General features: G+C 40.1%; 1 pseudogene; it reads left to right on the top strand.

The window, feature by feature from the left end:
• The first annotated feature begins 1,706 nt into the window (after positions 1 to 1,706).
• On the top strand, positions 1,707 to 2,657 carry LOC118838533 (annotated as a pseudogene).
• The last annotated feature ends 10,940 nt before the right edge of the window (positions 2,658 to 13,597 follow it).

The following is a 13,597-nucleotide window of genomic DNA, read 5'->3' as shown; positions in this document are numbered from 1 at the left end:
TTGGCCTAGATGCCTTCTAAAATCACTTTCAAATTTGACATTCTGTGAATCTGTGATGGGATAGTTTAGCCCAACAATGTATCCTCCCACATGGGATCACTCCATCCAACAGGGCAGATTGCAAATTATCCATGCTTTCTTATTGCATTTTTTTTTGTTTATTTATCTAAAGCAACATTGCAAGAGGTACCTAGTGCCCTGCTCCTTTTAATGTTTCTTAGATCCTGGTGCAACAATAGGGTTAAACAAAGGTTATCTCCCATTTGTGCTATATTACTGACCTTTAGCCTCTTCCGCAGAATCATAGAATCTCAGAATTTACTCCAAGACATGCTTAGAATTTCCTCTAGATCATAGCTGATATGTGGTCAATCAATCTTTTCTTAAACACTTCATGTTTCCACTAAATCTTCGACAGGTTAAATGTTTCCACTTCCTTCAACAGATCACCATAAGGCATTAAGTCATGGTCCTTTACCATCTTGGTTTCCTTCCTTTGGGTACTCTTTGGCTTATCAATGTTTTTCATTAAATGTGGTTCCCAGTATTGAATATAATACTCTCAACAGAGGAGAGCCCAGTTCTGGACCCTTTGCCTGTTTTAACATAACCTAAGATTACATTAACTTTCTTTGCTGCAATTTAAAACTATTTATAGTGATCTTCAGGTCCACTCAAACCCTCAGGTATCTTTTCAAATGAATTACTATCTAGTTACACCTTCCCCATTTTGTTATGGCAAAATACATAAGTATCTAATAAAACAATTTGATATGAAGAAAGTGTAGGATAATTGTGATAAACTTAAAGAGACTCAAGACTATATCCCACAGTTTACAGACTTTACAAGTTATATAGAACAACAGATGAAATTATCAAGATGCACAAAGAATTTAGCTATATTGTATATTCATTAAGTATGAGGATATAGGAAGGAAGCAAGCATGTATTGATCATCTACTATGTGCCAGGAAATTTGCTACATTCTTTACAAATGTTATATTGGTTGATCCTCACAAGAGAATATTGGAAAGTAAGTCTTTTTCTTATCCTTATTTTACAAATGAGGAAACTAAGGCAGACAGTAATTAAATGACTTGTCCAGGATAACACAGCTAGTAAGTGCCTGAGATCAGATTTGAATTTAGATTTTCTAGGCTATAGGCTCAGTATTCTATCCACTATACCACCCGACTGAGTCTTACATTTGCTTTGTAATGTGCTTTTGCACAAATAACAGGTACTCAATAATTTGCATTGTTTTATGTTTGTTTTGTTTGCTTTATATTACACTTCAGTGAAAAGGGCCTTGGATTTGGGATGAGAAGACTTGGCTCTGTTCTATTACCTGTGTGTCCTTGGCCAAATTACTTAACTTTTATGCACCTCAACTTCTTCACATGAAGATGGAAGGAAGGGATTTGACCAGCTTATATCTAAAAACTTCCAATTCTAAGTCCTATGATCCAATTCCTTCTCAATAATGTATTTAGAAGAAAAGCCCATTAATAATGATGGGTCATGGCTACCGGATTCTGATAAACTGTTGTTTTAAAAAGCACAGGGCTAGGCCCATAGAAGGGGCTTGAGAAATGTTGATTAATGGCTTGATTGAATGATTCTCCTTTCTAGCCTTGTGACTACTCATCCTCTTGGCTTCAAGGAAGGCAGTAAGGTGAGTGGATGAGACTGTCAGTTTTCATGATATGTCTGCTCCCAACCTTTCCGCCACCAACTATGACATGTTTGTGCTGATTGGTATCCCTGGCCTAAAGGAGATACATCTGTGGATCTCCATTCCCTTCTGCCTGATGTACCTGGTTGCTGCCTCAGGAAATCTCATCCTGATCTTCATCGTGGCTGCTGAGCGTAGTCTTCATGAGCCCATGTACCTTTTCCTGTGCATGCTGGCATTCTGAGACCTGATCCTATCCACTTCTACTGTGCCCAAGGCCCTGGCTATCTTCTGGATGGATGACACAGCCATCTCCTTTGGAGGCTGTGTCACTCAGCTCTTCTTCATGCACTTTGCCTTTGTGGTGGAGTCAGGGATCCTGCTGGCCATGGCCTTTGACCGCTATGTGGCCATCTGCTACCCACTACAGTATAATACCATCCTCAATCACAGCATCATTCGCAAAATTGGAGGCATTGTAGTGTTCAGGAGCTTCGCTACTGTTTTCCCCATTGTCTTCCTGTTGAAGCTCCTGGCCTTCTGCCGTACCAATATCATTGCCCACACATTCTGCGAACACATGGGCCTGGCCAAGCTGGCCTGTGCAGATATCACCATCAATATCTGGTATGGAATCTCTGTGCCCTTGCTCAGCATCATGCTCGACATGGTAGCCATTGTTATCTCCTATATTCTCATCCTCCGGGCAGTCTTCAGGCTACCTTCCTGGGATGCCCGGCTCAAGACACTGAGCACTTGTGGGTCCCACGTCTGTGTCATCCTCATGTTCTACTTGCCAGGGATTTTCACTGTCATTGCTCAGCGCTTTGGCCGGAAAATCCCTAGACATATTCATATTCTACTGGCTAATCTCTATGTGCTTGTGCCTCCCATGATGAACCCAGTTATTTATGGGGTCAAAACCAAACAGATCAGGGAGCTAGTGGCCCTTTTGTTTTCACCAAAGGGGAAATGTTGTTGAAGGAGGCTGAAATCACAATGGGAGGAGATTTGGTCCTATCTGGAATAATGGTAGGGGGATAAAGAAGATTACTTTTCTTTTTAGTTTGGGACAAATTTCTGATTGGGATATAGAGTGAAACCAAAGTTCAGGCTCTCTTTTCCTCATAATATTATTGTCCTATACAGTTGTATGTAATTGACTTCTTTTGGTAAATATTCAGAGAATTCACTATTTGAATGACTCTTGTCATGTTTCCATTGGTGAAACAATGAATGCTTTGGAAAAATGCGTAACAATCTAGCCAAAAAAGAACTACTCTGTCTTGCTTTTGTTCATATTGCTCCCTATGTCATGGGTCTCTTGGAAAGTCCTCTCCTTGTTAGTTGCATTGCTACCTATCCTTTAAAGCCTAACTCAAATACAGCCTCTTCCAGGAAAGCTAACATTTATCTTGCCTCTTGGTAAAAACCTTGGCTTTCCCACTGCTTTGAAGTCATCTAGCATTTTGAGGGACAGAATTAATGAAGTTCTTCTGTATTATTTTGTGTTATGGTTCTTCATATGTCTGTTTCATATCACTTATTAGAGAATAACCTCCATGAGGGGAAGTATGCTATATTAGCTAAAATTGGACTCTTTGCCAATGCTTAGTACAGTGCTTTCTGACCCATTGTAAACACTTAATAAAGGTTGAATTTGTGAATACTGTACAATGTTGGATAAGATGTTGGACTCTCTGAGACAATTTCCCTTTCAGTAAAAATATCTGTTTTGCCTACTTCATGAGCTTTTTGCGAAAATTAGATGAGGAGGGAATGAATCAAAAAACTATATTAAATTTAAAACTGCACAAAACTCTCTATATGGTATGGTTTATCATCATTGTTGTTGTTAGGGTTATTATGATAATGAGGACCACTAATTTTACATTGTAATTATGCTTACTTTCTCTTCCTGAAGGACTGTTAATATTCCCACAGCAATGGCCAGGAGGGAGAACATTTTCCTTTTCTATTATCCCATAAGAATGTCTCTAATTCAACCTGTACCAAGGTGAGGAAACTACCTGACCAGGAATCTACATTATCCCTGAAAGTGGTCATGCAGCCTGTATGGAAGACTCTTAAAAATATACCAAGTTCTTCTTTTAAAAAAAATCAGTATATATTTTGTCTTTGTAATCATCTTCATTTCCAAATATGTGTATGCCCTCTTTTCATACCAGTGAGACATTTTATGTAAGATGTAAAAAATATTTTTAATAAATATTTTTAAAGAGGAAAAAGGCAGTTCACCACAACTAATACACCAAACATGACTGACAATATATGTAGCATTACACACTCATGGTTCCCAACCTCTGAAGAGATATGAAAAGGGTACATTTTTCTCATCTCTTTTTTTGGAACTAAATTTAGTTGTTATAATTATAGAATGGAATGCACTAACTTTTCAAGTAGGCTCTTTCTCTTTTGAATAGGTTGAATTATTGGAAAGTTTTCCTTACGGCAATCTATAACCTTCTTGGCAATGTTCACCCACTGACCTTCTTCTGCAATCTAGCATAAAGAAGAAAGAATTTAATCTCTTTTATATGACAGCTCTTCAAATACTTGTAGACTGCTACCGTATTTCCACTAAATCTTTCTTTTTTAAAGGTAAAACATCCTTTTATTTTATAAACCTTATTCTCATAGTATGGTGTTAAAATAGTCAATCTGCATTCAATCCCATCCCTGTGCAAATTACTTTTCCCCTGAAAAAGATTGTTCATGTACTTCCTAAGATGTGACTATTCCTCCCAATAACCAATGCCTCCACATGAAATTACCTTGTAAGTAAACCCAGAAGTAAACATAAGCATACACAAAACTCTAGCTTTGACCATGACAGAGTAAAGGGGACCTACCTCCTCCTTCCTTTGTCATTTCATATCTCTTTAATACTTTCTAAAATTACATTAATGACTTTTTGGTTGCTCTATCACTTATTGACTTAAAAAGGAATTTGCAAACAATTAACTACTCCCTTTCGAACCCTCCCCTTGAGGGCTTAGAATATGATATTCCATAAAGGAAAGGAGCTTGGATTAAAACCAAGGATCAACTACCCAGAAAAATTGAGCATAATCTTTTAGGGGAGGAGATGGACATTCAAGGTCCATCATTACTGTCCATTTCTTCTTGTCGGGAATGGTTGTAGATAGAAAGGATTTCTGATCAGAGATAAAATATATTAGATAGCCATTGAAGTCTCTTCCAGTGCTGGGCTGATGTCATTATATGGTATTATGGATCAATGAGTCACTGATATGAGCCCCCTAGGCTGGCACAGACTGAAACCTTTGTGTATTTCCTGCTGGAATCTTTTTTGCAAAGCCAACATAGAGCCAGACTAGACTGTGATGCTGATTCTTTCTGTTACCCTTCATCTCCCCTATGCATTTGAACCAGCTAACTTCCCAGGAATCTATATTATTTTATATGAAAAAGTTGCTAAAATTTTGTTTCTAAACCTGGTCAGACTGAATTAGCCACTCATGGCCCCCCAAAGGTGATGCTCAAGAACTGTACCTGCTTTGCTGCTGTGACCCTGTGACTATTACAATTGCTGCCACTTTATGGCAGTGTATGAGATTTGTATATTGGGGGAATAAATTGAAACCAAAAGAGAAGAGTAATCAGAAAAGGTCTTGATGACAGAGGGAAAGTTTCTTAAAAAGAATGGTACCTCAAGTACTCAGAATTAACAATAAATTAATTAATGACGTGAATTCCTTCAGTGTAGAGACTATGTATTGAATTTCTTTTGTATCCCTTAGAATTTTTCAAATTTTTTTGGGGGGGTACCTCAGAATGGGTGGATTATGTCCAGAAAGAGCACTACGTTGGGAGTTAAGGTGCCAGGCACTGTGCTAAGTCTTGGGGATATAAAAAATTTAGTCATAAAAACTGGGTTCAAATCCCACATTCTGCTGTATACTATTTGTGTGACCTTGGGGAAGTCACTCAATCTCCTTCTTCCTTATAAAATGATGTAGCTGAACTTGATAAGGTCTCAAATCCCTTTGAGCTCTCTGATTCTCTGATGCTCTTCTCATAAAAAGCAGAGTGCAGAAAAACATGAATTAGTAATGGTGGACTTTGAACTGCTGGATTCAGTTCCTTAAGCTTTACCAGAGTAACCAGGATTTTTACAGATCTTCTAGGAAGTGGATGAGATGGACAACCAGGAAAGTCAGGAAAGCTAAGAAATGCATGTGGGTTTATGTTTCTCAGAGCCCTCAGATGTCAGTGTCTTTTTGTTCTTGAAGAAACTTCCTGCTCTAAGTTCCATGGGCTTTGGGAAGAAAAAAAAAAGATTCCCATGGAGAGGTGCCCTGGTTGATCCACTGTAGACAGGTGAACCAGAATGATAAGAAATGAGAATGATCCTGAAATATTATGGGGCCCTGTACAGAGGACCTCTAGAACACTGTACGTATAAAAGAAAAGATGGAGATTTGAAATGGCACAAATCAAAGTACTTCCAGAATGATCTTCCTCCTCTGGGTCCCTCTGAGCACTTTCTAAGAAAATCTTTTCTCATTCTAAAACTTACCATTTTCTTTCTTTTTATCTCCTTTTTACTATCTATGGGATAACATATGTGGAGCCTTTAGAGGGGGTGAAAAGGGAATCAATCCAAATTGCAAATCTTTCTGAAAGCACTTTATAATTTGGGTTTCTGTGCTACCTGATTATGCCCAAAATCACATGCCTATTAAGAATAAATTATTCAGTCCTATAAATGGGAGAGGGGGAAAGGTTACAAATAAAGAGGGAAGAGCAAAAGCATAGGATAGGGGCTCACAGAACAGAGATGAGAAGGATTTTCTGTTTGAGGTATATTTAAGCATATTCCAGATCATCACTCTAGAGCTCTGTGAAACCTAGAAGCCAGTTACACACTAGCTGGGTATAGAGCATGGCACAGTAGACCCTAAGAAATCTCCGTCTTTAACTTTAGAACAAGAACTAAGTCAGTAAATTTGGATAAAATAAGTTTTCTGTGAGTGTGTCTCCTCTTTCTGTTGAGCACAGGGTTTAGCACAGGGTGATAAGCAGAATTTGAAGACCCTGAAAAAATTGGTTCAGCACAGTTGGACTGAAGTCAGAGCAATAACCTGCAATCCTGGGTTACCTATGTGATTGCAAGGGCAAGTCCCTATTCATTCCACTGTATTTCCCAAATTGGCTGGGCTACTAGAAGTCCTAGACTGAAATTTTCCATGTTTGAGTTGTTCCTCTAAGTTAGGCAACTTAGGAAGGATACTTTTTCAAGGATTCTCCTAGAAAAGCCTGTACTAATTAGGATTCTTCTCTATTCTGTATCCATTATCAAATCTCAAGAGATTATAATACCATAGAAAGAGTTTACCATTGAAGGAGCAGATAGTCTGGTCCTGACATGATGAGATATAGAATAAGTGCATTTCACTGGGAGAAACTCTGGGTGTTGGAATAGGTCGTGAGCAAAATGAAGAAGTTAGGCTGAGCAAAGTAGTATAAGAATAATTTGTTTATATTTAGTGTTCTGTTTCTCTTTCAGGGAACACTCCCCTTCTGTGAGGTTTGTACTGAGACAAGTGTCCACTGATGACTTTGTTTCACAGTCCATATTTCTCTGAGCGCTCTCAGAGATTCTGGATTTTTCTCCCTCCTCCTTCCACTCAAAATCACCCTTATTAGATACCTGTGTGTGTGTGTGTGTGTGTGTGTGTGTGTGTGTGTGTGTGTTTGTAGTCATTTACCATTCAAAGACATTTGGCATGTTCAAGACGTCATGCTATTTGCAGGGCCAATGAAGCTGTCTGCCTGTAATAGTAATTAAGGTGGGACACTTTGCTTTTCTTCTCTTAAGTGCCTTTAATGATTCTGGCCTTTGTCTGAATGGGGCAGACAAAGTGGGATCTTTTTGTCTTGGAGTATTTCTCAGCACTGAGACAATTGGGAGTCATGGATTTGTATATGATGTGATTCTGCGGATGGAGAACTTTCCCAGACCCAGCCCGGGTGAGGTCAGAGTCCTCAGGGCTCCAAACTGGATATAATTGAGGAGAGCTTGGCATTTGATTTTGGGGGCAAACTCGTGGAAGGAGTGTTGAGACTCTGGGCAAGCTGCAAACTGCTCCCCCCAGCTTTGCAACCCAGATGTTGGCACTTATGTATTATGATTTGAATCAGACAAGGTCTGTCTGTTGTTGTTTGTAATTTCTGTTTGTATTTGGCTTGAAGTTCAGGGGACTGGTCTTTTCCCCCTGAACTGTGAATGATATTTGTATGTTTGATTAAACTGAGATTGTTAACTCCTTAAAGTTACTTTCCTTGGTAAAGCAGATCAAAGAACCTGTGTTGGTAGCTTTCTGGGTGCTGGTTGTTGGTGGATCTTATACCCCACAGTAGCTGCTAGCAAGATTGTTGAGACACTTCCCTCAAGTAGATTATGATCTATATAAGGATAAAATGTCTCTACAAATAACTAGAATACAAATTAGAGTGAGAAACTGTACCTGTGCTTTCATGGGTATAGGGAACTCCCAGGAACTCCCTCCACCAATACTAGGCCAATGATTTCTCTGTAACTTACAGTCTTAGAGAGTTGTCTAGAGCAGAAATGTCAAACACTCAACTGACTGGCATTGTAGCAGGCAACACTCCAGTTTGCAGCTGAGTCAGATTAGAATGTAATTGGGGAGTATTTTAGAAAATAAACAACAATGCAATAGGACATAGATAATTTTACTATGAAGTTTTCTAAGTTAATATGCAGCCCATATGCACGGTTTTTTCTATTTGAGTTTGATACTATCTGAGGTCTAGGGTATCAAGAGGTTAAATGACTATCTTAGGGTCACATGGCTAGTAAGTGTCAGAAGATAGAACTTGAACCCAGGTCTTTCTTTTCAAGGCTGACTTGCTAACCAATGGGCAATACTGCTTCATAATAAAAGTTAGAAGGGGATAAATACAAAACAGAATGGTCTAGGAAATTAAGAAAGCTAGAGTTTCCTCTACCTGGAGGCATCACAGGAAGCTTCATTGAGAAAATGCCACCTGAGCTAGACATTGAAGGAAAGTTAGGATTTCAGTAAGCCCTACCATAAGGAGCCAAAGTGATAGAAAAGGATTGTGTCTATTCCAGCCATGGAGAGCAGGCCAGGCAAATGCTTAGATGTGAAAGAAGGCACATGAAGATGAGACAGTAATTTGCAGATAAAATCTGCATTTTAATTGGAATATAGAGTGTGTGAAGTGAGAAAGTGTGAAATAAGCCTGAAAAGCTGAACACAGACTCTGGAGGGTCGTGAATGACAAATTAATGAGGCAATTATGTGCTGTAGAAGAGAAGCCACTAACACTTTTGACCTGAGATGATAATCCTTATATACGGAGCCTCAGATTCAAGGTCTGAGACTATTCTCGTGGTCCAGTCCACTGAAGGCAGAGACACTCAGGAACCCAGAAATCCTTGGACTCTATAGCCTCTAGAGCCATTCTCTGCACAGAATATGATATCTGTTCTCAGAAAATCAAAGGGTTAATCTGGTTGATTTCTATCATATCCTGGAGGATGGCGCAGAAGTAAGTACTCAGGGATTTGCAGGCTTGGAGCTTTCCCTCCTGGGATTGCAAGGAGAATAATAAAAAGTCCTATCTCCTTTCTTACAAGGGCATTCATTCAGCCTTCAGTTGATTCCCCATCAAAGACATATTTTTCCTTCCTACCAATAGGATAACTGGAGTCTGAGCTTGGTGAGCTAAACCAAGGTGGGAGCATAGTGATGGTGGTGGCTGCTGAGGACTGGGGTGGGGGTGGGAGGTTGTTCTATGTGTCCAGAAATATCATTAAACTGCCTTGTCTCAGACTGGTGTAGGATACGACCCCACCTGGAGGTAAGGAAGTCCATAAGACCACCTTGGATGAATAGGGACTACTTCTAATTGCAAAAGAATCAGAGATCAGTTATGGAAATGTTATGCGTGTATTGCATGTGTGTATAGACACATGCATACACACACATACATAAACACACACATAAATACATGTATGTGTATGTGTCTGTGTGTATATAGGAGAGAATCAGTCCTGAGGAAAATACTGGAATAGAGTCTTGGTCTAAGGACTGGCACTGGAACCTTTTGCTTTATCATTTCTAACATATGTGCATTTGTGCTTTTTAATATGTCCCTTCATTTTTCTTACTGCGTAATTAAATATTTTCCCCAGAGAGTCCAATTATTAAACATTTTCTGCACACCCTTGGATTGCTCTGTGTAACATGCTTGAGCTCAGCAGTCGTGTATAGTAGAAGGCAAAGGGAATGAAGGTTAATAATGCCTGTAATCATCATCACAATAACTGGCAGTGACAGAGCACTTGAAGGTTTACAATGTGTTTGTATCCGTTATCTCAGTTCAGCCTCACATCACCCCAGGACAAGAGACAGATTCCTGGAGAGGTAATCATTTAGGCCAGTCTTTAAAGGATGAGCCTCAATTTAACAGATGAAGGGGGGCAGGGATAGAGAATGTTCTACTCAGAGTTAAAATCAAAAGCAAAGTGACATAGCTATAAGAACAGCATTCTTAAACAGTGGGATCTGTAGTCAGAATATCTGGGTACAAATCCTCTCTCCAATGCTTATTACCTAACTGATCTTGGCCAAACCTATTAACTCCTGGGGTGTCAGTTTCTCCATCTGTAAAGTGAGGAGAGTTGGAGTAACTTGCTTCCGAGGTCTCTTCCAGCTCTAGGTTTATGATCCTTTGAATATGTGGGGGAAAGAAAGTAAGTAGTCCCCCACAACTAGAGTACATGGTGGCAGAATGGGGCCCTCATAGTGCTATATGGGACTGTGAAATAAGATCAAAAGTCAGCTCCAGGCTGTAGAGGGTTAGCACACTGGTAGGATGAAGTCAGTTTGAAATTTAAAGAAAGATGATCTCTGAATAAATAAATATAATTAACTTAGGTATTTTTTTCTTCTTTTTTGACCATTCAGGGAGAGATTTTACATATATATATATATATATATATATATATATATATATATGTATAAATATATATATTTTACATATATATATATATATGTAAAGAAACAACATGGTGTTGTTTTCTTCAGCATATTTTTCAGTATTTTTTTGGGTCTCCTTTAGCAAGTCATTGACTTGTTTTTTCTGTTTTTTTTGCATCCTTCTCATTTCTCTTCCCAATTTTTCCTCTACTTCTCTAACTTGCTTTTCCAAATCCTTTTTGAGCTCTTCCATGGCCTGAGACCAGTTCATGTTTTTCTTGGAGGCTTTTGTTGTAGGCTCTTTGACTTTGTTAACTTCTTCTGGCTGTATGCTTTGGTCTTCTTTATCACCAAAGATTCCAAAGTCTGAGACTGAATCTGGTTGTGTTTTCACTGCCTGGCCATGTTCCCAGCCAACTTACTTGTCCCTTGAGTTTTTCAGCGGGGTATGACTGCTTGTAGAGTAAAGAGTTCTATGTTCCAAGCTTGGGGGGATGCACCAGCTCTGCCACACCAGCACTCCTCCTTCCCCAAGAACCCCCAACCTGAACTGGACTTAGATCTTCAGCAGGCTCTTCAGTCCTGCTCTGATCCGCCACTTAATTCCTCTGACCAGGTGCGCCTGGGGCCAGAAGCAACTGCAGCTGTAGTTCTGTAGCTGCCCCCCCTCCGCTGCCCCCAGGGTGGTGGCTGAACTGCAAACTCAATCCCCCTGTTCCCCGCAGCTTTTCCCACTAACCTTCTCTGTTGTCTTTGGTGTCTGTGGGTTGAGAAGTCTGGTACCTGCTGCAGCTCACTGATTCAGGGCGCTAGGGCACACTCAACCTGGCTCCTGGTCTGGTTGGTACATGCCGCCCATGCTGGGCTCTGCTCTGCTCTGCTCAGCTCGGCTCCCAGCTCCGTGCGGGATAGACCTCACCCAGAGACCATCCAGGCTGTCCTGGGCTAGAGCCCTGCTTCCCTCAGTCATTTTGTGGGTTCTGCAGTTCTTCTCTGTTGTCTTTGGTATTTGTGGGTTGAGAAGTCTGGCTACTGCCACAGCTCACTGATTCAGGGCACTAGGGCCCGCTCCACTTGGCTCCTGGTCTGGTTTGTCCTCGCGGCCCACACTGGGCTCTGCTCTGCTCCCACCTCCATATGTGAATGACCTCACCCAGCAACCATCCAGGCTGTCCTGGGCTGGAGCCCTGCTTCCCTCTGCTATTTTGTGGGTTCTGCAGTTCTAGAATTGGTTCAGAGCCATTTTTATAGGTTTTTGGAGGGACTTGATGGGGAGCTCACACTAGTCCCTGCTTTCCAGGTGCCATCTTGGCTCCACCCCCCCTTGGATGATTTTTTTGTAGAAACAAATCCCCTCAAACCAATCCATATAAACTACTTGTGTAACCTAGAGGAGCCATTCGGTTTCCCTGGCCCTCAGTTTCCTAATCAGAAAAATGAATTAGTTGGACTGGATGTGACCCACAACACTCCCAAATGTGTAGCTGAAAATATTTAGCAAAATAAATAAAAATACAATAAAGCATTGATAATATTAATGTGCAGTTTTCAAAGTGAATGAGTACTAGCAGGTATTTTTTCCTGTGATTTATAGTCTCCTCCACTTTTTATTTAAGTTTGAAATCACTGACAAAATTTTATAGGAATCGGGGACAACATTTGAATTGGGCTTCAAATACATTAACTTTATAAGTCCAGAGTTGGGCATAGGGGTTAGGCAGATGGGGAGATGGTGTGGTTTAGGTCCAGATAACAAGTCGTGTAGAAATTAACAAATGCAAATGAATTTGTCCTTTTAATGGGCATCAGCTCAAGATCATTCAATATGTGACTTAGAAATTAAAAAGCTGTATGTTTTCTTAGGCTACCTACATAGGTACAAGACTGTCTGGAGCAACAGCATGATCACTTTGCTGTATTCTGCTCTAGGTTTTGGGATTCAGTTCAGGTTGTCATATTTTCAGATCTCCATGAAATGACAACCTGGAAGGTATGGGAAATAGAGACCAGACTAGATCAAAACTGCTGATGAAAGCTGTACATTCCAGCTGAAATGTAATTTAGGGGTGATCTGGTCACTGTCTTCAAAGCTCCACAAACAGAATAAGGATACATTTTATACAACTTGGCCCCACAGAAATGAACTCGCACCAATGGGAGAAAGTTACAAGGAGGCATATTTCGGTCCAACATAAGAAAAACTCCTGAAGAGAATTGTTGAGTTGTACAATGTGCTGCCATTTGGAAGTAACAAGATGTCTCACACACTGTACTATGAAGAAGGCCAGGCTTGGCAAACTCTGTGACCTTGAACAAGCCAACCTCTCTGGGAACCAGTTTTCTCATCTGTAAAATGAGGTGGTTGGATTACATGACTTCTAAGGTCCCTTCTAGCTCAAAATTAACAGTCCTATAATCTTAAGTGTACGCTACGTGCCCACTTTTTAGGGTTGAACTAGATTGAATTCCTATTCAGAGAAAGAGTTGCCTGGATTCCTCAATCAATTCCCCAGTCAAACATGAGATCCCCTCCAAAGTGGTGATGACATCACTGTTAGATGATCGAGTATCATTTCTCCTTGAATATAAATCAGAGCAACATGGTAGAGTAGACAAAGAGCCGACTTCAAAACTAGGAAGACTTGGGTTCAAGCCCACTTCTGGAATATACTGTATGTCCCTGAGTAAGTCAATTTACCATTAAATGACCCCAGTCAACTCTCTAATACCACAGATATCAGAGAAGATGTTAACCTTTATTGATGGAGGAAGTCCTTAAACAGCAGCTCCCAATACCAATTATATATCTATTCTAAATAAATCGTATCTTTCTAGCACAATAGGCTGTTTCTATAATATTCAGTACTCTACACATCGGGATGCATTTGAAGAATTTACAAGG

This window comes from Trichosurus vulpecula, chromosome 2 (genome assembly GCF_011100635.1).
Source record: "Trichosurus vulpecula isolate mTriVul1 chromosome 2, mTriVul1.pri, whole genome shotgun sequence".
NCBI lineage: Eukaryota > Metazoa > Chordata > Mammalia > Diprotodontia > Phalangeridae > Trichosurus > Trichosurus vulpecula.
Note: the sequence above shows the minus strand (reverse complement) of the source record. Positions and strands in the feature narration are given on the sequence as shown.